Source organism: Cervus canadensis, chromosome 11 (genome assembly GCF_019320065.1).
Source record: "Cervus canadensis isolate Bull #8, Minnesota chromosome 11, ASM1932006v1, whole genome shotgun sequence".
NCBI lineage: Eukaryota > Metazoa > Chordata > Mammalia > Artiodactyla > Cervidae > Cervus > Cervus canadensis.
This window is the reverse complement of record NC_057396.1, coordinates 1,352,446-1,375,941: the sequence shown is the minus strand read 5'-3', so window position 1 is coordinate 1,375,941 and position 23,496 is coordinate 1,352,446.

Sequence of the window (23,496 nt, the reverse complement as noted above, 5' to 3'; positions counted from 1 at the left end):
TTCCCTCTGGCTTGTAGAGTTTCTGTTGAGAAATCAGCTGATAACCCTATAGGTGTTCCCTTGTATGTTAGGCTGAACAACTAACCCACCACCACCACAACCACCTGACGGATATGGGATTTGAATTTTATGGTGATTGCCTCCCTCCTACCATTTTGTAAAATTTAAAACTGTAATTCTTTTGGCCCTTAATAATGCAGTGGAATTATTAAAGATGGAAGACAAACTGGATTATGGAAGTAAGCATTAGCTATAATTAAGAATTCAAAGCACATTTGGCAAATTCTGTATAGCTACAATTTTTAAGTATTTATATCACTTTGAGGAGAAGGAAATGGCAACCCACTCCAGTACTCTTGCCTGGAAAATCCCATGGGTAGAAGAGACTGGTGGGCTACAGTCCATGAGGTTGTGAAGAGTCAGACATGACTGAGTGACTTCATTTGCACTTTTCACTTTCATGCATTGGAGAAGGAAATGACAACCCACTCCAGTGTTCTTGCCTGGAGAATCCAAGGGACAGGGGAGCCTGGTGGGCTGCCATTTATGGGGTCACACAAGGTTGGACACTACTGAAGCAACTTAGCAGCAGAAGCAGAACTTCACTTTGATTTCAAGTTAAAAGTTAAAAAGCTACAGGAACATCTATATTGAGGTGCAGTCATGATAATAGATTATTGTATTATATTTATTAATTAAGATTGATTGTAGCTTCTGTTTTATATTTGGATGTGGGGTACTTTTGTTGTTGTGTTTGTTTGTTTTTTGGTGAGTTCCAGCATCCTCCTGTCAAACGCTGTTCAACTGTTGCAATTTTGGTGCTCTCATATGAGAAGGTGAGTGCATGTCCTTCTATGCCACCAAGTTGAGTCAATCCCTCCAGACAGTGGATTTTTATGAGGCCAAGAAAATTGTGGTAATCTAATTGCCCTCTGCAGCAATCAATTAATTGATATAGGTTTGAGTATGTCATTCTGGTCAATGAGACAGAAGGACACATTTATTAAGGTAAAATAAAAAGGTGTACTTCCTACTTAATAAAGAAGTAAAATATTAGAAAAACCTTCATTGTACATTGGTTATTATGCTATTTAGATGTGACATCTGAAACTGCTGAAATTAGTTAAGAATAAAGCCATCTAATCAACACCAAAATCAGATTGATTATATTCTTTGCAGCCAAAGATGGAGGAACTCTATACAGTCAGCAAAAACAAGACCGGGAGCTGACTGTGACTCATATCAGGAAATCGTTATTGCCAAATTCAGATGTAAATTGAAGAAAGTATGGGAAAACACCAGACCATTCAGAAATGACCAAAGTCAAACCACTTACGATTATACAGTGGAAGTGACAAATATATTTAAGGGATTAGATCTGATAGACATAGTTCCTGAAGAACTATGGATGGAGGTTTGTGACATTGTCCAGGAGACATTGATCAAGAGCATCTCCAAGAAAAAGAGAAGCTAAAAGGCAAAAGGGTTGGCTGATGAGACCTTACAAATAGCTGAGAAAAGAAGAGAACCTAAAGGCAAAGGAGAAAAGGAAAGATATACCCATTTGAATGCAGAGTTCCAAAGAATAACAAGCAGAGATAAGAAAGCCTTCCTCAGTGATCAATGCAAAGAAATAGAGAAAACAACAGAATGGGAAAGACTAGAGATCTCTTCAAGAAAATTAGAGATATCAAGGGAATATTTCACACAAAGATGGCACAATTAAGGACAGAAAAGGTACTCAATATGTCAGCAAATTTGGAAAACTCATCAGTGGCCACAGGACTGGAAAAGGTCAGTTTTTATTCCAGTCTCGAAGAAAGACAATGCCAAGGGATGTTCAAACTATTGCACAATTGCACTCATCTCACACACTAGCGAAGTAATGCTCAAACTTCTCCAAGCCAGACTTCAACAGTACATGAACCGTGAACTTCCAGATGTTCAAGCTGGATTTAGAAAAGGCAGAGGAACCAGAGATTAAATTGCCAACATCCGTTGAATCATTGAAAAACCAAGAGAGTTCGAGGAAAACATCTACTTCTGCTTTATTGACGACACCAAAGTCTTTGCCTATGTGGATCACAACAAACTATGGAAAATTCTTAAAGAGGGGGGAACACCACAGCACCTGACTTGCCTTCTGAGCAATCTGTATGCAGGGCAAGAAGCAACAGTTAGAACCGGACATGGGATAAGAGACTGGCTCCAAATTGGTAAAGGAATATGTAAAGGCTATATGTTGTTACCTGCTTATTTAACTTAAATACAGAGCACATCATGCAAAAGGCCAGGCTGGGTGAAGCACAAGCTGGAATCAAGACTGCAGGGAAAATATCAATAAAGTCAGATATGCAGATGACACCACCTTTATGGCAGAAAGTGAAGGAGTACTAAAATGCTTCTTGATGAAAGTGAAAGAGGAGAGTGAAAAAGTTGGCTTAAAACTCAACATTCAGAAAACTAAGATTATGACATCCGGTCCCTTCACTTCATGGCAAATAGATGGGGAAATAGTGGAAACAGTGAGAGTATTTTGGGGGGGCTCCAAAATCAATGCAGTTGGTGACTATAGCCATGAAATTAAAAGACACTTGCTCCTTGGAAGAAAAGCTATGACCAACCTAGACAGCATATTAAAAAGCAGAGACATTACTTTGCCAATAAAGGTCTGTCTAGTCAAAGCTATGGTTTTTCCAGTCGTGTATGGATGTGAGAGTTGGACTATAAAGAAAGCTGAGCACCAAAGAATTGATGCTTTTGAACTGTGATGTTGGAGAAGACCGAGAGTCCCCTGGACAACAAGGAGATCCAACTGGTCAATCCTAAAGGAAATCAGTCCTGAATATTGATTGGAAGGACTGATGCTGAAGCTGAAACTTCAGTACTTTGGCCACCTGATGTGAAGAATTGCCTCGTTGAAAAGACCCTGATGCTGGAAAAGGTTGAAGGTGGGAGGAGAAGTGGACAACAGAAAATGTTTGGATGGTATCACCAACTCGATGGACATGAGTTTGAATAAGCTCCAGGAATTGGTGATGAACAGGGAAACCTGGTGTGCTGCAGTCCATTGGGTCACAAAGAGTTGGACACAACTGAGTGACTGAACTGAGTTTAAAGCCATCTAATAGAGGAGTGATCTCCGATGTGCTGGACCTGGGACTCATATGTCTTCTTATATGAGATAACAAATTCCGGCATTACTTAAATCAGCTTCAAATGGGCTTTTGTTATAATTAAAAAATCCAATTCTTTGACATTTAATAATTCAGTGGAAAAGCTGCTCAAATTGCAAGCACTAAAGAGTTTACATTTAGGTTAGCTGCAGCAGAAACCAAATTGGATTATGAAAGTGAACATTAGCTATAACTAGGAACTCAAGGCACATTTGGCAAATTCAGTATAACTATAATTTGTAAGTGTTTATATCACTTTGATTTGAAGTTAAATGGTAAAAATCTACTGGAACATCTATATTGTGATATGGTGATGATAATAGGTTATTTTTTTATATTCATTAATTAACTTTAGTCAAATCTTATTAAAAATTAAATAAGATTGGATTTATCACTCAGATATAAATTTAAGCATATTTAAACTATACATATCTAGCATCATGAACCTGTAATCTTAGAAAACTTACAAATCATTCATTTAACATAACAACAAATAAAATGCCATTGGACTATAATTACTCAAAGATGTGTCAATAAAAGTTATGGGAGTACAAGATTTTCAACGAGAGATGTAGAACTCTCTGAACATGCCTGTCATGGGCAGATATTAGACACTGCAAAGTGAAGCACTCACTGTAATTTGTAATACATGATAGAAAATATCTCAGGGGATAGGAGTGTTTCTTATCAGTTTCTATAAGTAAAACCAATATTTTCCCAGTCATACAGGCTGGGAGTCACTTCTTTCTTTCCTTAGTTTACTACAGCCAGTTTACTAAATTGTTCCAAATCTTCCTCTGTGGTATCTTTAATTCTTCCTCTTTGTTTTCACTACAGATAATATTTCTGTTACAGAAAACTTCCTAACTAGGATCAATGTTTTCACTCTAAATGGATTCTTCTGGTTACCTCAAATAAGTATTTCCAAAGTACTGATGTCATGCTGTCATGAGCTTGAGTAAATTCCGGGAATTGGTGATGGACAGGGAGGCCTGGTGTGCTGCAGTCCATGGAGTCTCAAAGAGTCGGACACAACTGAGCAACTGAACTGACTGACTGACTGATGTCACCTTATTTCTTTCTCCTCAAATCCCTGTATAATCTCTATTGTCTTCAGGAAGGAATAAAGAAATGAAAAACTTACCCCTTCTATTAAATTCTTCATACTGTGGTAGAAAATTACAGGAAAACATAAACATAAGTAAAATAAATTATTAAAGAATTTCTGATAGAAGCTTGCTCTTAGTAGAAAATACCTGTATGATTGATCAAATTAAAATCTTTATCCAGACAAAACTACTCAAAGTAATTTATACTTCTTCATCATCACATCTTTCCATAAAACATTTCTCTTCTCTGGAAAATTCATTGTACCTAATTTGTTCATTAATCCATAAATACCCCTCAAGGCTTATTTAGAATTTAGCTTTCTCACCATTTTATAAGCTTTTATTCTTTATGTGGATTCCACAAGCCTCTTTCTAGCCATTCTCTGTGGTGCAGAGCATTGTACTTTATTTATTTATTTATTTATTTTATTAGTTGGAGGTTAATTACTTCACAACATTTCAGTGGGTTTTGTCATACATTGACATGAATCAGCCCTGGAGTTACATGTATTCCCCATCCCGATCCCCCCCTCCCACCTCCCTCTCCGCCCGATTCCTCTGGGTCTTCCCAGTGCACCAGGCCCGGCAGCATAGCATTGTACTTTAGAGAACAGCATGTTCTATTTATAAACTGTGTGAATTATCAGCAAAAACTTGTTTAAAAGGAATAAAAATATACTTTTTTCTGTCACTTTTAGTAGAATACTATAATGCAGCATTAAAGAAAATATTTTTCTCTCATATATAACAATCATTTAAATATATGAAAATATTATCATGGCATCACTATATTTTCTCTTTTCTAGGAAAGCTACCAATAATAGATATGTTTCTCCAATATGTTCTTTCTAAACATTCACCATTTTATTGATTTTATTTTAGGAATTAATTATTGAATTGTTAAAAAAAAAAAAAAAAAAGAGTCCAAGATATCTGCTTCTGACTATGGTAAATGAGCTTATATTGCCACAATTGCTCCAAACATAACAAGTAGGAAAACACAACAATGTAATTTATTTGCCACATATTTCAAGAATTCTGTTTCCTAAGAATGCAAAGAACTTAAGAGAAAAAATCAAAGACAGAAAGTAAATATAAAAGATGAGCCAAAACTTTCAAGGGTCGTTACTCACCAAGGAAGATGTCAGTACCAAATACAAGAAGTCAAAAGTTGAACAAAGGAAAAGATTTTTTGTAGCAACATGGTTGGACCTAGAGATTGCCATATTAAGTAAAGTAAATCAGAGAAAGATAAATATCATATGCTAGCTCTTATTTGTGGAGTCTATAAAATGATTGTTGTTATTCAGTTGCTAAATCGTGTCCAACTCTTTGTGACCCCATGCACTGTAAGATGCCAGGCTCCTCTGTCCTCCACTGTCTCCCAGAGTTGCTCAGATTCAGATCCACTGAGTGGGTCATGCTATCTAACTATCATCCTCTGTCATCCCCTTCTCCTTTGGCCTTTAATCATTTCCAGCATTAAGGTCTTTCCCACTGAGTCAACTCTTCCCATCAGATGGCCAAAGTATTGGAATATCAGCTTCAGCAACAGTCCTTCCAATGTATATTCAGGGTTGATTTCCTTTAGTATTGACTGGCTTGATCTCCTTGCTGTCCAAGGGACTCTAAAGAGTCTTCTCCAGCACCACAATTTGAAAGTACCAATTCTTTGGCATTCATCCTTCTTTATAGTCAAACTCTCACATCAGTACAGGACTACTGGAAAAAAAAACACATAGCTTTGACTATACACAGGTTTGTTGGCAAAGTGATTGTGGGAAGAGTAAATTATCCAAGATGGCATGGTCAGGCTCTCTCACCACACATTCTGTAAATAATGACTGTGTAACAGCTGAGATCACTTAGAGCACTCTGCAGGCATATCCCAAGACATTCACTTGGTCATGGGCTACTTTGTGCTGTAGGGATATGAGTTCCATCGAGAGAGTAGTGGCATTACTGCTGCATCATGGCTGGGTCTGTTGAGTAAGAGGAGAGAATATAGCATTTCTACTGCCACAGCAGCTGCATCACTCAGGAGAGGACACTGTTACGGCTGCTGTGTCAGCCAGGAGAAAACAAACATGCCTGCAGTTCCTACGGCTCCTTGAGCCTTCTTCCAGCTTCTTAGCTCATGCCTTGCCTACCCTGGTTTCAGTAAACAGTGTGAACAGTGAGACAACTGTCATCATGAGCAGGATCAGCAATACAGTGATGTTCCTGCTTTTTAATATGCTGTCTAGGTTTATTAGGGTTTCCCTGGTGGCTTAACGGTAAAGAATCTGCCTGCAATGCAGAAGACATGGGTTCAGTCCCTGGACCATGAAGATTCCCTGGAGAAGGAAACGGCAACCTACTCCAGTATTCTTGCCTGGGAAATCCCATGGCAGAAGAGTTGGACAAAACTTGGCAGAACAAGAACAAAAACAACTAGGTTTGACATAGCTTTCCTTCCAAGGAGCAAATGTCTCTGAATTTCAGGGCTGCAGTCATTGTCCGAAGTGATTTGGGAGACTAAAAAATGAAATCTAACAATTTCCCCTATCTATTTGACTTGAAGTGATAAGACTGGATGCCATGATGTTAGTTTTTTGAATGTTGAGTTTCATGTCAGCTTTTTCCTTCTCATCTTTCACCCTCATCAAGAGGCTTTTTAGTTCCTCTTCATTTTCTGCCATTAGAGCAATATCATCTGCATATATGATGTTATTGGTATTTCTCCTGGCAATCTTGATCCTAACGTGTTTCATCCAGTCCAGTATTTTGTATGATGTAGTCTGCATATAAGTTAAATCAGCACAGTGACAATATACTGCCCTGTCATACTCCTTTCCTAATTATGAACCAGTCAGTTGTTCCACGTACAATGAACTTATTTACAAAATAAGAAGTAGACTCACAGACATACAATGCAAATGCATGACTACTAAAGGGGATAGCAGCAGGTGAAAGGGAGATAAATATGGTGTTTGAGATTAATATACACATACTATTATATATAAAATAGGCCAAAAAAAATGACCCATGTATATCTCAGGGAACTGCACTCAATATTTTGTAATAACCTGTAATGAAAAAGGAGTTCCCAGGTGACTCAGCAATAAATAATCTACCTGCAATACAGGAGATGTGAGCTTGATACCTGGGCTGGGAAGATCCCCTGGAAAAGGAAATGGCAACCTACTACAGTATTCTTATCTGGAAAATCCCATGAAGAGAAGAACCTGGTGGGCTAGAGTGCATGGGGTTGCAAAAAAATTGGACAGAACTTAGTGACTAAACAACAAACAAAACAAAATAATGAAAAGGAATGTGAAAAAAAATGCATATACACATACATATATGTATACGTGTGTATGTGTGTATATGTATATATATATATATATATTATGTATATATATATATATATACATGAGACTGCTAAGAGAAATGGAGTTTAGAATTAGCCAAGGAGGGGAGGTCTTGGTAAAATGCCAGTCTCTCACTTGAGACATCTAAAGGTTCACAAACAATAGTAATAACAGTTTAAATAGTCTGACTCTCACAAAAACTGAAATAAATAACCTCAATATAAACATGCTTTATAGTGATCTGCCTCTTCCTTAATAGACTTCTAAGAAGAAAAAACAAAACTAAAAAAAAAAAAAATTAAATAAAACATAATAGCAAGACTAAAAGAATAGCAGATTAGCTCTCTAAATTTTCACAACAAATGGCTGACAATTAATAAAAAATAAAAATCACCAAGTACACCAAAAAACATAATTATGAAAAACTAAGAGGAAAAATATAAAATAGAAACATAAGATTATACATTAGATTAAATATATTTTTATAACTAGAAACAGACTTTAAAATAAAGTTGATCATTTTTTTCCAGAAAAAGAATTACACTGAAAAATTTAAGCAGAAAAATAAAACCTATTTAAAAAATAGAGAAGGCAAATACTAAAATAAAAATATAACACCTTTTAAAATTAGTCAAAAACTCAAAATATTGTTTAAAATATGTACAGTACTTGTATGCTGATTTATTCTAAATGCTGATCAAGGAAATCAAAGAAAAGCTGGATATATGGAGAGGCGCACTATGTTCATGGATTGAAAGGCTCCACATGGAGAAATCATCTGTTGACCCCCAAATTTTATACATTTAATGCAATTCCTAGCAAAATATCAGCCCATCTTTGTAGATACAGGCAAGATTATTTTATAATTTATATTGAAAGTCAAAGGAAGCAAAATAGTTAAAATAGTTTTGAAAAAGAAATGGTAGGAAGGAAGGAAAGTATTCTATCAAATTTAAAATTTTATTACACAACTACAATAGCCAAGACCACATGCTATTGTTAAAGGAATAGACATATTAGTCAATGGAACCATAAAAAGAAATCAGATTCAACTACATATGTCCAACTGATTTTAGCAAAGGCAAAGAAACAATTCAATGGAGGAAATATAACTTTTCAACAAATAATGCTGTTAGACATGGGCATCCAGAGGCAAAAAAAAAAAAAAAAACTGAACCTCAATCTAAACCTCATACCTTCTAAAAGAGACTCAAAATAGAGCACAGGAATTAAATGTAAAACTATAAATCAATATAAAAATGGGAGAAAATATGTGAGCTCTAGGTCTAGCTCAAGTCTAGTTAGACTTGATATCAAAAGCATAGTCCATAAAAGAAAAAAAAGAAAAAGAAAAAGGACTTGGACTTCAAGAAAGTAAAAAACGATTGCTCAGGAAAATACACCGTAAGAGTATGAAAAGACAAGCAGCAAACAGAAAAAATAAACAAAACTGCAAAATACATCCAACAAAGTACCAATTTCTAAACTATAAAATAATTCTCACACCAACAGGTAAAAAAAATCAAGTTAGAAAATGGGCAAAAGACATACAAAGACATTTCCTTGAAGAGAACATACTGATGCCAAGTAAACACATGAATAGATGCTCAACATCAGCAGCCATTAGAGAAATGCAAATTAAAACCAAAATAAGGGTCTCCTCTATAGCAGAGCAAACTCTACTCAATAATCTATAATAATCTATATGGGAAAAGAATCAGGAAAGGAACTAATATATGTGCATGTATAAGTGAATCACTTTGCTATACACATGAAACTAACACAATACTGCTAATCAACTATTTTGTTGTTGTTGTTCACTAAGGCATGCTCCACTCTTTCGTGACTTCATGAACTGTCACCCACCTGTCTCCTCTGCCCATGGGATTTTCCAGGCAAGACTACTGGAGGGGGTTGCCATTTCCTTCTCTAAGGGATCTTTCAGACCTAGGCATGAAATCTGTGTCTCTGGCTTGGCAGGCACAATCTTTACCACTGAGCCACCTGGGAAGCCCTATACTCCAATATAATTTTTTTAAAAAAATTAAATTAAAAAAAAGAGTAAACAACAGCTTAAAAGCTCTAAACTGTTTTAAAGTAATGACCAATCTAGGAAGCATATTAACAAGAAGAGACGTCACTTTGCCAACAAAAGTCCATCTAGTCAAAGCTCTGGTTTTTCCAGTAGTCATGTATGGATGTGAGAGATGGACTATAAAGAAAGCTGAGCGCTGAAGAATGGATGCTTTTGAACTGTGGTGTTGGACAAGACTCTTGAGCGTCCCTTGGATTGCAAGGAGGTCAGACCAGTCCATCCTAAAGAAAATCAGTCCTGAATATTTATTGGAAGGACTGATGCTGAAGCTGACGCTCCAATATTATGCCCACCTAATGTGAAGAACTGACTCACTGGAAAAGACCCTGATGCTGGGAAAGATTGAAGGTGGGAGAAGGGGGTGATAGAGAATGAGATGGTTGGATGGCATCACTGACTCAATGGACATGAGTTTGAGTCAGCTCCGGGAGCTGGTGATGGACAGGGAGGCCTGGGGAGCTGCAGGCCATGGGGTCGCAAAGAGTTGGACACGACTGAACTACTGAACTGAACTGACTGAAACAACAGTTTGCCAATTTATATACATAAGTGTATATTTCATGAATGAGAACGACTTTCATTTTAAAAAGAACAGAGTAAGTTGTCACTACACATTTATCCAAATGGTTAAAATTAAAAATAGAGACAACACTAAACGCTGGAGAGGATATAAGAAAAATGGATCACTAATACATTTCAGTAAGGATGTAAAATAGTGCAGCCATTCTGGAAAACAACTTGGCAGTTTCCCGAAAAGTGACATACTGTATTGCTCCATTGGTTAACGTTCTTGAGATGAGAATTTATAGAAATGGGGACCATATTACTGGTTGCCAGGAGTGGAAGGGACTGAGGTGGGAGAAAAGTGGATATGGCTACAAAAGGACAACGTGAGACATTCTTGTATTGATGGAAATATTCTGTACCTTAATTTTATCATTTTCAATATTGTGGTTGTGATATTATATTATTGTGTTACAAGATATAACCATGGGGAAAACTGGGTAAAAGTACACTAGATTTACATTAACAACTTATATGAATCTATGATTGTCTCAAAGTAAACTTTTACAAAAGATAAGTACACTAATATTAATATAATTTAACAAGGCATAAGGCATTACTTGAGATAAATATGATTATGAAGGGGAAATGCAGCATTCCTAATGGTCCATGATTCTATTTGACTAGTCTCAAAATACATGAAGTAAAAATTGAGATACTAATAAGAGAAATAACTAACTCACCGTCACTGCAGATTTAACATGTAGTTCTCTATAACTGATAGATTAAGTAGACAAAAAATAAACAAGAATGTAAAATACTGTATGATTAAAAATATAACATAATTGACATATAGTACACTACACAGATGAACTACAGAAAACAATTTTTTCTCAAATGCATATGAAATATTTGTGAAAGACTATATTATGGTGCCATAAAATGTCCCAATAAATGTTATAAAATTACACAGAATGTGTTCTTGGATCATAAAAGAATTATTTTAGAAATCAATAAAAAATGAAACTATAAAAAATATAACCAGTAACTTCTAAGTATCTCATCATTCAAATAAGACAGCATAAAAATATATAGTAAATATTTTGGATGGATGATACAAAAATAGAAATATTGAAATTCTTAGGATGCAGTAAAACTCTTTATGGAGGAATATTTTTCTGATTCAAATTATATGTTTAAAAAAGAAAATCAGTGATTTAAATGTCCACCTTAAGAATTTGAGTAGTACATTTAATATAAAGTCACTGATGACAGAAGTGCAGAAGAATCAGCAAAGCCAAAAATTACATTATTTGAAAAGGTTGATAAAATTGATAAACTCCTGACAAAGTAATTCACACAAAAAAGAAAGAATAACTTGTTACTTTTTCCTCTGTGTGGATCACAAAAAAACTGTGGAAAATTCTGAAAGAGATAGTAATACCAGACCACCTGACCTGCCTATTGAGAAACCTGTATGCAGGTCAGGAAGCAATAGTTAGAACTGGACACGGAACAACAGACTGGTTCCAGATAGGAAAAGGAGTATGTCAAGGCTGTATATTGTCACCCTGCTTATTTAACTTATATGCAGAGTACATCATGAGAAACGCTGGGCTGGAAGACGCACAAGCTGGAATCAAGATTGCTGGGAGAAATATCAATAACCTCAGATATGCAGATGGTACCACCCTTATGGCAGAAAGTGAAGAAGAACCAAAGAGCCTATTGATGAAAGTGAAAGAGATGAGTGAAAAAGTTAGCTTAAAGCTCAACATTCAGAAAACTAAGATCATGGGATCTGGTCCCATTGCTTCATGGCGAATAGATGGGGAATCAGAGGCTGACTTTATTTTCTTGGGCTCCAAAATCACTGCAGATGGTGACTGCAGCCATGAAATTAAAAGACACTTCCTCCTTGGAAGGAAAGTTATGACCAACCTAGATAGCGTATTAAAAAGCAGAGACATTCCTTTGTCAACAAAGGTCCATCTAGTCAAGGCTATGGTTTTTCCAATAGTCAAGTATGGATGTGAGAGTTGGACTGTAAAGAAAGCTGAGGGCAGAAAAATTGATGCTTTTGAATTGTGGTGTTGGAGAAGACTCTTGAGAGTCCCTTGGACTGCAAGGAGATCCACCAGTCAATGCTAAAGGAAATCAGTCCCGAATATTCATTGAAGGACTGATGCTGAAGCTGAAACTCCAATACTGATGCCACCTGATGCAAAGAGCTGACTCATTTGAAAAGACCCTGATGCTGGGAAAGATTGAGGGCAGGAGGAGAAGGGGATGGTAGAGGATGAGATGGCTGGATGGCATCACCAACTTGATGGACATGAGTTTGAGTATACTCCAGGAACTGGTGATGGACAGGGAGGCCTGGCGTGCTGCGATTCATGGGGTCAGAAAGAGTCAGACACGACTGAGCGACTGAACTGAACTGAACTGAACCCAAGGAAAGCTACCAGTTCAATGCAAGAACGATCAAGTTTCCCATGGTATATTTCAAAGAACTAGATTTTTTTTTTTTTTAACTTGTATGCAAACTCAAAGGACCCAAAATAGCCAAAACAATCTTGAGAAAGAAAAGTGGAACTGGAGGAATCAGGCTCCTTGACTTCAGACATATGATAAAGCTACAGTAATCAAAACAGTATGGGGCTGACACAAAACAAGCTTATAGATCAATGGAGCAGGATCGGAAACCCAGAAATAAACCCGGCCACATACAGTCAATTAATTTACAACAAAGGGGGCAAGAATATGCAATGGAGAAAAGGCAATCTCTTCCATTAGTGTGGTGCTGGGAAAACTGGACAGTTATGTTTGAAAGAATGAAGTAGACCATTCTCTATCACCATATACAAAAATAAACTCAAAATGGGTTAAAGACCTGATTTTAAAACTGGGTACTATAAAATCCATAGAGGGAAAAATAGGCAAAACAATTTTTGACATAAATCTCCATAATATCTTTTGAACCCGTGTCATAGTGTAATGGAAATTAAAACAAAAATTAAAATATGAGATATAATTCAACCTAAAATCTATTGAACAGAAAAGAAAGAAAGCCATAAACAAAAAGAAAAGACATCTTACACAATGGGAGAAAATATTTGCAAATGATGTGATTGACAAAGGATTAATCTCCAAAATATACAAATAGCTCACATAGCTCAATATCAAAAAGAAAAACAGTCCTATCAAAAAATGTGCAGATGACCTAAAAAGACATTACTCCAGAGAAATCTTCAGTTCAGTTCAGTTCAGTTACTCAGTTGTGTCCAACTCTTTGCGACCCCATGAATCGCAGCACGCCAGGCCTCCCTGTCCATCACAAACTCCTGGAGTTTACTCAAACTCATGCCCACCGAGTGGGTGATGCCATCCAGCCATCTCATCCTCTGTTGTCCCCTTCTCCTCCTGCCCCCAATCCCTCCCAGCATCAGGGTATTTTCTAATGAGTCAACTCTTCACGTGAGGTGGCCAAGGTATTGTAGTTTCAGCTTCAGCATCAGTCCTTCCAATGAACACCCAGAACTTATCTCCTTCAGAATGGACTGGTTGGATCTCCTTGCAGTCCAAGGGACTCTCAAGAGTCTTCTCCAACACCACAGTTACCAAAACCATCAATTTTTCGGGGCTCAACTTTCTTCACAGTCCAATTCTCACATCTATACATGACCACTGGAAAAACCATAGCCTTGACCAGACGGACCTTTGTTGGCAAAGTAAGGTCTCTGCTTTTTAATATGCTATTTAGGTTAGTCATAACTTTCCTTCCAAGGAGTAAGTGTCTTTTAATTTCATGGCTGCAATCACCATCTGCAGTGATTTTGGAGCCCAAAAATTAAAGTCTGACACTGTTTCCACTGTCTCCCAGTCTATTTCCCATGAGGTGATGGAACCAGATGCCATGATCTTAGTTTTCTGAATGTTGAGCTTTAAGCCAACTTTTTCACTCTCCTCTTTGACTTTCATCAAGAGGCTTTTTAGTTCCTCTTCACTTTCTGCCATAAGGGTGGTGCCATCTGCATATCTGAGCTTATTGATATTTCTCCCGGCAATCTTGATTCCAGCTTGTGCGTCTTCCAGCCCAGCGTTTCTTATGATGTACTCTGCGTATAAGGTAAATAAGCAGGGTGACAATATACAGCCTTGACATACTCCTTTTCCTATCTGGAACCAGAGATAACCAAATGTACATTTTAAGATGTTCAACATCACCAATAATTATAGAAATGAAAGACAAAATTTCAACGGTGTATCACCTTACATTGGTCAGAAAGTCATCATTAAAAGGTCAACAAATGATAAATGCTGGAGAGGGTGTGGAGGAAAGGAAGCCCTCCTACGCTGTTGGTGAGAATGTATAGTGCTGCAGTCACTATGGAAAACAGTATAGAATTCCTCAGAACACTACATATAGAAGTGCCATACAATCCAGCAAAACCACTCCTGGGAATATATCTGGAAAATACCATACTTCTTAAAGATACATGCTTTTCAAAGATCACAGCAGCACTGTTTACAATAGCCAAGACATGGAAGCAACTTAAATGCCCATTGATAGATAAATGGATGAAGAAGATGGAGTTATTTGCATCCCCAACGTCTTTATACATATATATGGCATCTTTATATATATATATATATATATATATATATATATATATATATATATATATAAAATGTATGTGTGTGTATATACAGGGAAAGCTACATGTATACATATATATATATACGTATACATATACATATATATATACACACATACATATATATGTATGTATTTGTATATACATGTATACATATACATAATTTATATATATAATTTATATTTATATATATTTATATTTTTATGTATTTATATATATATATATATATATATATAATTTGTGTATATATATATATATATAATTTGTTGTTATTGTTGTTCAGTCACTAAGTTATGTCTGACTCAGCAGGGCCATGAAGTGCAGCAACCAGGCTTTCCTGTCCTTCACTATCTTCCTGAACTTGCTCAAACTCATGTCCATGGAATCAGGGGTGCCATCCAACCATCTCATCCTCTGTTGCCCCTTCTCCTCTTGCCCTCAATCTTTCCCAGCATCAGGGTATTTTCCAATGAGTTGGTTCTTCGCATCAGGTGACCAAAGGATTAAAACTTTAGCTTCAGCCTCAGTCCTTCCAATGAATATTCAGGATTGATTTCCTTTAGGATTGACTGGTTTGATCCACTGCTGTCCAAGGGACTCTCAAGAGTCTTCTAAAGCACCACAGTTCAGAAACATCCATTCTTCAGTACTCAGCCTTTTTTATGGTCCAATTCTCACATCCATATATGACAACTGAAAAGAAACATAGCTTTGCCTATATAGATCTTCATCAGCAAAGTGATGCCTCTGCTTTTTGATATGCTGTCTAGGTTTCTTATAGCAGTTCTTCCAAGGAGCAAGCACCTTTTAATTTCATGGCTGCAGTCACCATCTGCAGTGATTTGGGAGCCCCCATAAATAAATTATCTCACTGTTTCCATTGTTTCCCCATCTATTTGCCATGAAGTGATGAGACAGAATGCCATGATCTTCATTTTTTGAATGTTGAGTTTTAAGCCAGCTTTTTCACTCTCCTCTTTCACTTTCATCAAGAGGCTCTTTAGTTCCTCTTCACTCTCTACCTTAATGGTAATGTCCTCTTGAGAAGGTAACAGGCAGGAAGGTTATTTCCTCCACAAAAAGAGGGAATAGACTGCTAATGTCAGACATCTTCTATCTCTCTGTTAAGTAGCAGGAGGAAACAAACTACAACTGTCAGATTTTTTTTTTCCCTTCTCTATATATAAATTAAAAGGAGGTTTCTTTTAAAATTCTATGTTGGAGCACCTTGTTCCACATGAACTTAACTTTTCTCAAACCTTGAGCTAGCCAATGCACTTTTTTTATGGAAATGTTTGTGTGAAGCTCTGTTAATAAACTATGTACTTACCTTAGACCCTGTCTTTAAGTCAGTTCTGGTTCTGTCTAAGACTTGAAAAATCAGTATGCCTACTCAACAAATCAGTATGTTTTACTCATGCAAATGTTCTCTTAAGCTTTGTTAATGAGACTATGTATTTGACTGGAAACATGCCTTTCTTCAAGATTCATGTCAATCGTTTTGTGGCCTGGGATGACTCACCTGGTGCCAATGTTATCTCAAAATGCATGTTGTGGGTGAGGGGCCTGGTGCCACTCTCTGAGTTTTAAGACATTTCCTTCTCTAATCAGCAGTCTGCTAATAGCTATATAACTTCCTGCTTAAGACTAGCGGGGGGTGGGGGGTAGGAGGGGGAGGCACTCTTTCTGCCCCCTTCTGATGTCTATGTCAGAAGCTTTCTCTATCTCTTTTATACTTTAATAAAACTTTATTACACAAAAGCTCTAAGCGATCAAACCACATCACTAGCTCTGGATTGAATTCTTCTCCTCTGGAGGCCAAGAATCCCAGCGTCTTTCTTGGCTCAGCAACAACGTTTCAATCTGCAAATCTGAGGTTATTGATATTTCCCCCAACAATCTTGATTCTAGCTTGCACTTCATCCAGTTTAGCATTTCTCATGATGTACATTAAATAAGCATATACATTAAATAAGCAGGGTGACAGTATACAGTCTTGATGTACTCCTTGCCCAATTTTGAACCAATCTGTTCTATGTCCAGTTCTAACTGTTGCTTCTTGTCCTGCATACAGATTACTCAGGAGGCAGGTAAAGTGGTCTGGTATTCCCGTCTCATTAAGAATATTCTACAGTTTGTTGTGATCCACAAAGTCAAAGGCTTTATCATAGTCAATGAAGCAGAAGTAGATTTTTTTGAGGGGATTCCCTTGCTTTTTTTTATGATCCAGTGTATACTCACAATTTGATCTCTGGTTTCTCTGCCTTTTCTAAATTCAGCTTATATATAAATATATATGGAAGTTCTCAGCTCATGTACTGCTGAAACTTAGCTTGAAGGATTTTGAGCATAATCTTGCTAGCATGTGAAAGGAGTGCATTTGTACAGTAATTTGAACATTCCTCAGCATTGCCTTTTTTGGTATTACTGAGCCATAAAACAATGAAATAATGCCATCTGCAGTGACATGAATGGAGATAAAATATCATATGAAATTCAAATATATGATCTCATATATATGCTTGGAATCTAAAAAAATACAAAGATGAGTGAACTTAATTATAAAACATAAATAAGCTAACAGACATGCAAAACAAATATATGGTTATCAAGACTTTGGCTACCTTATGCAAATAGCTGACTCATTAGAAAAGACCCTGATGCTAGGAAAGATTAAGGGCAGGACGAGAAGGGGACGACAGAGGACGAGATGGTTGTATGGCATCACTGACCCAATGGACATGAGTTTGAGCAAGCTCTGGGAGATGGTGAAGGACATAGAAGCCTGGCATGCTGTCACAAAGTCACACATGATGTCACACATGGTGTCACAAAGAGTTGGACATGACTGAGCAACTGAACAACAACATAGTTACCAAAGGAGGGGAGAGAGAAATTAGGAGTTCAGAATGAAAATAGACACACTACCATACATAAAATATATAGTAAATATATAGTAGGTAGATAGAAAAATAGATAAAATAAATAACCAATAAGGATCTACTGTATGTCACAGGAAACTACACAAAACACCTTGCAATAATCTACAATGGAAGAGAATGAAAAAACATATATATGTACGTACATATATATACACATATACATATATGTATAACTGAATATTTTGCTGTACTCTTGAAACTAATGCAACATTGTAAATCAATCATATTTCAACTAAAAAATGTAAAATAAAAACTGTATGGTAATGACCCAACAGCAGACATATAGATTAATGGAACAGAAGAGAGTGCCCAGAAATGAACTTTCACTTAAATAGTTATGGAAGGTTTCCCATTTGGCTCAGAGTTTAAAAACCCACCTGCTAATGCAGGAGACACAAGTTCAATTCGTGGGCTGGGATGACCCCTGGGGAAGGAGTTGGCAACCTCCTCCAGTATTCTTGCCTGGGAAATCTCATTGATAGAGGAGACTGATAGGCTAAGTCCATGCGGTTACAAAAAAGTCAGACACGACTTAATGATGAAACAGCAATAACAAATCTATGATAAAACAACAGGAATAGACAATATGGAAATGAAAATCTCTTTAGTAATTTGTGTTGGAAAACTAAGCAACTGCACACAAAAAAATTAAACTGGACTACTTTCTCATATCATACGCAAAAATAAACTCAAAATGGAGCAAAGATTTAATTGCAAGAACTAAAACCATAAAACTTCTGAAAGAAAACATAGGCAGTACATTCTTTGAAATGGTTGTAGCAACATTGTTTGGACTATCTCTCACCATGCAATGGAAACAAAAGGGAAAATCATCAAATTGGATTGTATCAAAGTAAACAGCTATCAATAAACAGAAAAGGCTGAGCACTGAATGGTAGAAAATATTTTCAATGTCTAATAAAGAGTTAATGTCTATATAGATGGCTAACAAACACATGAAAAGATTCTCAACATCACTCATCATCAGAGAAATGAAAATCAAAATCACAATGAGGTACCTTTCCATGCCAGTCAGAATGGCTGCTATCCAATCTACAAGCAATAAATGCTGGAGAGGGTGTGGAGAAAAGGGAACCCTCTTACATTGTTGGTGGGAATGCAAACTAGTAGAGCCACTATGGAGAACAGTGTAGAGATTCCTTAAAAAACTGGAAATAGAACTGCCATATGACCCAGCAATCCCACTGCTGGGCATACACACCGAGGAAGCCAGAACTGAAAGAGACATGTGTACCCCAATATTCATCACAGAACTGTTTTTAATAGCCAGGACATGGAAGCAACCTAGATGTCCATCAGGAGATGAATGGATAAGAAAGCTGTGGTACATATACACAATAGAATATTACTCAGCCATTAAAAAGAATACATTTGAATCAGTTATAATGAGGTGGTTGAAACTGGAGCCTATTATACAGAGTGAAGTAAGTCAGAAAGAAAAACACCAATACAGTATACTAAGCATATATATGGAATTTAGAAAGATGGTAATGATAACCCTGTATGCGAGGCAGCAAGAGAGACACAAATGTATTGAATAGTCTTTTGGACTCTGTGGGAGAGGGCGAGGGCAGGATGATATGGGAGAATGGCACTGAAACATGTAAATTATCATATATGAAACAAATCTCCAGTCCAGGTTCAACGCATGATAAGGATGCTTGCGGCTGGTGCACTGGGATGACCCAGAGTGATGGGATGGGGAGGGAGATGGGAGGGGGGTTCAGGATGGGGAACACATGTACACCCATGGCAGATTCAAGTCAATGTATGGCAAAACTAATACAATGTTGTAGAGTAATTTTTTAAAAATCTTGAAAAAAAAAAGTAAAGACATTTTCCTTAATAAAAATGTAAATAAATAAATAAAGCCAGAAATGATGCTATCAACTGTTTCTCCTTTGCCTTAGATACCACTGTCTTCAAACTATAATGTACTAATTTGAAAAGCAAGAAACAATATGAATTTTATGATTTGTATTTCTTTGGTTATTAGTGATAATAAAACATTCTGTGCCTTACAAAAAAAAAAAGTTAATTTCTAAAGTAGACTAAGAACTCATTCAACTGAACATCAAAAAAAAAAAAAAGATTAAAAATGTGTAGAGGATACAAATAGACATTTTTTCTAAAAAAGTGATACTGTCAACCAAAAGACACATTAAAAAATGCTTAACATGAGTGATCATCAGGGAAATGCAAATCAAAATCACAATGAGATAGCACCTCATGCATGTCATAATGACAACATATAACGTGAATTGGCAATAATGTGGGGAAAAAGGGAACCACTGTGTACTGTTAGTAGGAATGCACATTGATGCAGCCACTATGTAAAATAGTATCGAGATTCCTCAAAAATTATATATATATATGATCCAGCAATCCCACTCGTGGGTACTTATCCAAAGAAAACTCTAATTCAAAAATATATGTGTGCCCTCATGTTCATAGCAGCATTATTGACAACAGCCTAGACATAGAAAAAGCCCAAGTACATCCATTAATAGATGAATACATAAAGTTGATAAGCTATATATACACAATGATATATTACTCAGCAAGAAAAAAAAAAAAGATAATTAAATATTGACAAATGTGACAACTTAGATGGACCCAGAGGGCATCATGCTAAATGAAATGTCAGGCATAAAAAGACATATACTGCATGATTTCTCTTATATATGGACTATAACAAGCAAAACAAATGAATAAATATTATGAAATAGAAAGCTATAGATACAGAAAAAAAGTAGATGGTTGCCAGAACAGAGAGGTTGTTAGGGGGAAAAAAAATGGTAAGGAGATTAAGAAATTCATGCACAAAATAAATGAGTCACAAGTATGCAGTTTACAGTGTGTGAAATATAGTCAATAATTATGTAATATTTTTATGGTGACATAATACAGTTAGAATTTTTGTGGTGATAATTTTGAAATGTATAGAAATGTCAAATCACTATGTTGTTTACCAGGAACTAGAAAAGTGATCAGATTTGTGGTTACCAAAGGCTAATGGTGAGAGAAGTTTAAACTGAAGGTAGTCAAAATGTACAAACTTCTAGTTGCAATTATGTACTAGGGAAGTAATGTACACTCTAATAAATACAGTCAACACATATACTATCTTATCTATGCAGTCTGTTAAGAATAAATCTTGAGTTTTCTCACGTTTATTTTTTCTCTGTTTTAAAAATATCATGTTAGTTTTTTTGTGATAATAATTTCAAGACATAAGTCAAACTATGATGCACATCTTAAACTGATACAGTGCTCTATGTCAATTATATCTAAATAAACTGGAAGAAACAATAAAATTAATTTTATTTCAAAAATGTAAGGTCCAAGAATAGCCAAAATATTCTTTAATAAAAGAGGAAAAAAGAAAGAAGAACAATACTGAATGGCAACAATTGGTATAAAACTGTAATAATTAATATAATATGGTATTAGTACAAAGCTAGAGTAGAACCCAGAAACCCTAATAGGGATATACACATACAGATGTTACATACAACAAAGATATCATTCTTGAGCAGCAGTTGAAGATCAATCTTTTTTTTTCAATTTTATTTCATATTGAAGTATAGTTGATTAACAATATTGTGTTAGTTTGGGGGTGGACAGCAAAGCGATTCAGTTATAGAATACTTGTATCTATACTTTTGCAGATTCTTTTCCCATTTGGATTTTACAGAATATTCAGCAGAGTTCCCTGTGCTATCAGTAGGTCTTTGTTGGTTATCTATTTTAAATATATAGCAGTGTGTATATGTCAGTCCTAATCATTCTGGGTTAATTCGCTGCCCATGCTGAAAACATATTTTCCAATATTTCACACTACAGAGAATAATCAATTCTAGGTGCATTGCAGATCCAAATGACAATGATAAATAAGTCAAACTTTTAGAAGATAATTTTTAAAAATCCTCAGTATTTCAAGGTAGGCATATATTTATTAAGCACTAATCATAAAAGAAAAGCTTCATAAATTGGGCAACATTAATACTAAGAACTTGCAAGACTAAGTAAAAATAAAAATGAAGGCCACTGATTGCTAAAGATATTTGCTATATATTTAATGAGGAACTCTTGTCCAGGATATAAATTTAAAAATTCGCCCAAGTTAATTTTTCTAAAAAAAAGAAAAAAAAATCCATTAGAAAAAGAAAAAAAAAAATCCAGTAGAAATGTAAAAAAAAAAAAAAAGACTAAACACTTAACAAAAGAAAATCTCCATACAGCCAATGAACAGGGAATCCATACATCCTAATTTTCCTGAAATAGTCCTGGTTTACATCTATTGATATTGTTTCCAATTATTGCCCCTTTCATTCTCAAAAGATATACATTATAGTATCTTAATATTATAATAAAATTTAGGGTCACTTTGATAGAGTGTTTTAAATGCTAGCAATACTTCCTATCCTTTCACTCACATGTCACTGAAATGTGACTTCAATTCCTCCTTTCAGTAGGAGCCATAGCCTTATTACCTATTACTTCATTTATCACTTTGAATTTATCCGGATTTTAACTGCAGTTGATAATTAAAATGCAACAGAAGTCACTTCAGAGGAGTACTAGTGAAAAGTCCAAGCTAGTCCCTATGAAACTGAAATACCACATAAAGAGAGAAGGCCCAGCTGACACCGCAGACAAGACACTTTAGTGCTGCCATCTTAGATACCCAGCTCAAGCTGAGCTACAAAAGGTTAATAGCAACAGGACCAGCCCCATGATGGAACACCTGCTTACTGGCTGCTGGTTACATAGTTCTGCTCAACTTTTGAAAATTCATTCAGCTCCACCATTATTATTTTTTTTTCTATTTATAATTCAATAAGAGTTTATTTTACAAATATAGTCCTGAAATTCAAAATTCTTATAAGATGTAATCATTCTAGTGTAAGTATTATCTTCACTGTTTTGGACAAAGTCCTCATAAGATTCATATTAAAATTTATTTGATTTTAAGAACCCAACCCATTGTTTCACTTTGCAGTCACTTTAAGGCACTTAAATTTTACCTGAACTACTCCATAATGACTTTTTTCTTTCTAATTCTATGTTGACAGGGTTTTCTTTTTAGGCCCAAGTGTAACATATCCCTGTTAAGGGTGATTTGGTTACTTTTATGATTTAAGCATTATTTTACCCTCTGAAGGTACATTTATATTTTCCTTCATAGTCAAAAATCAAGGGAAAGAACAAGATGGAGGAGGAGTACGTGAGCATGGCATATATCTCTCTCCACAGATACATCAGAAATATGCTTTCAGATGCAGTAGATCTTGCAGAACACCAGCTGAGAGCAGGCAGGAGTATCTGCCCATCTGAAAGAATATATAGAACCACACAAAACTCGCTAGGAAGAAGGAAGTAGGGAGAAAAAGAGGAGGGTTAACAGGACTGGACCCGCTGTGTGTGTGTGTGTGTGCGTGCGTGCGTGCGTGCGTGCGTGCGTGTGTGTGTGTGTGTGTGTGTGTGTGTGTGTGTGTTGGGGAACTGAAGCAGGGGTCTGATCTACACATCAGGGCAATTGTTTGGGACAAAAGAGAAACATTTGAGGCTGTGAGTGAAGCAGCTGACCTGTTACAGTCCAAAGGGAACAAGAATCACACAGACAATCCTTGCT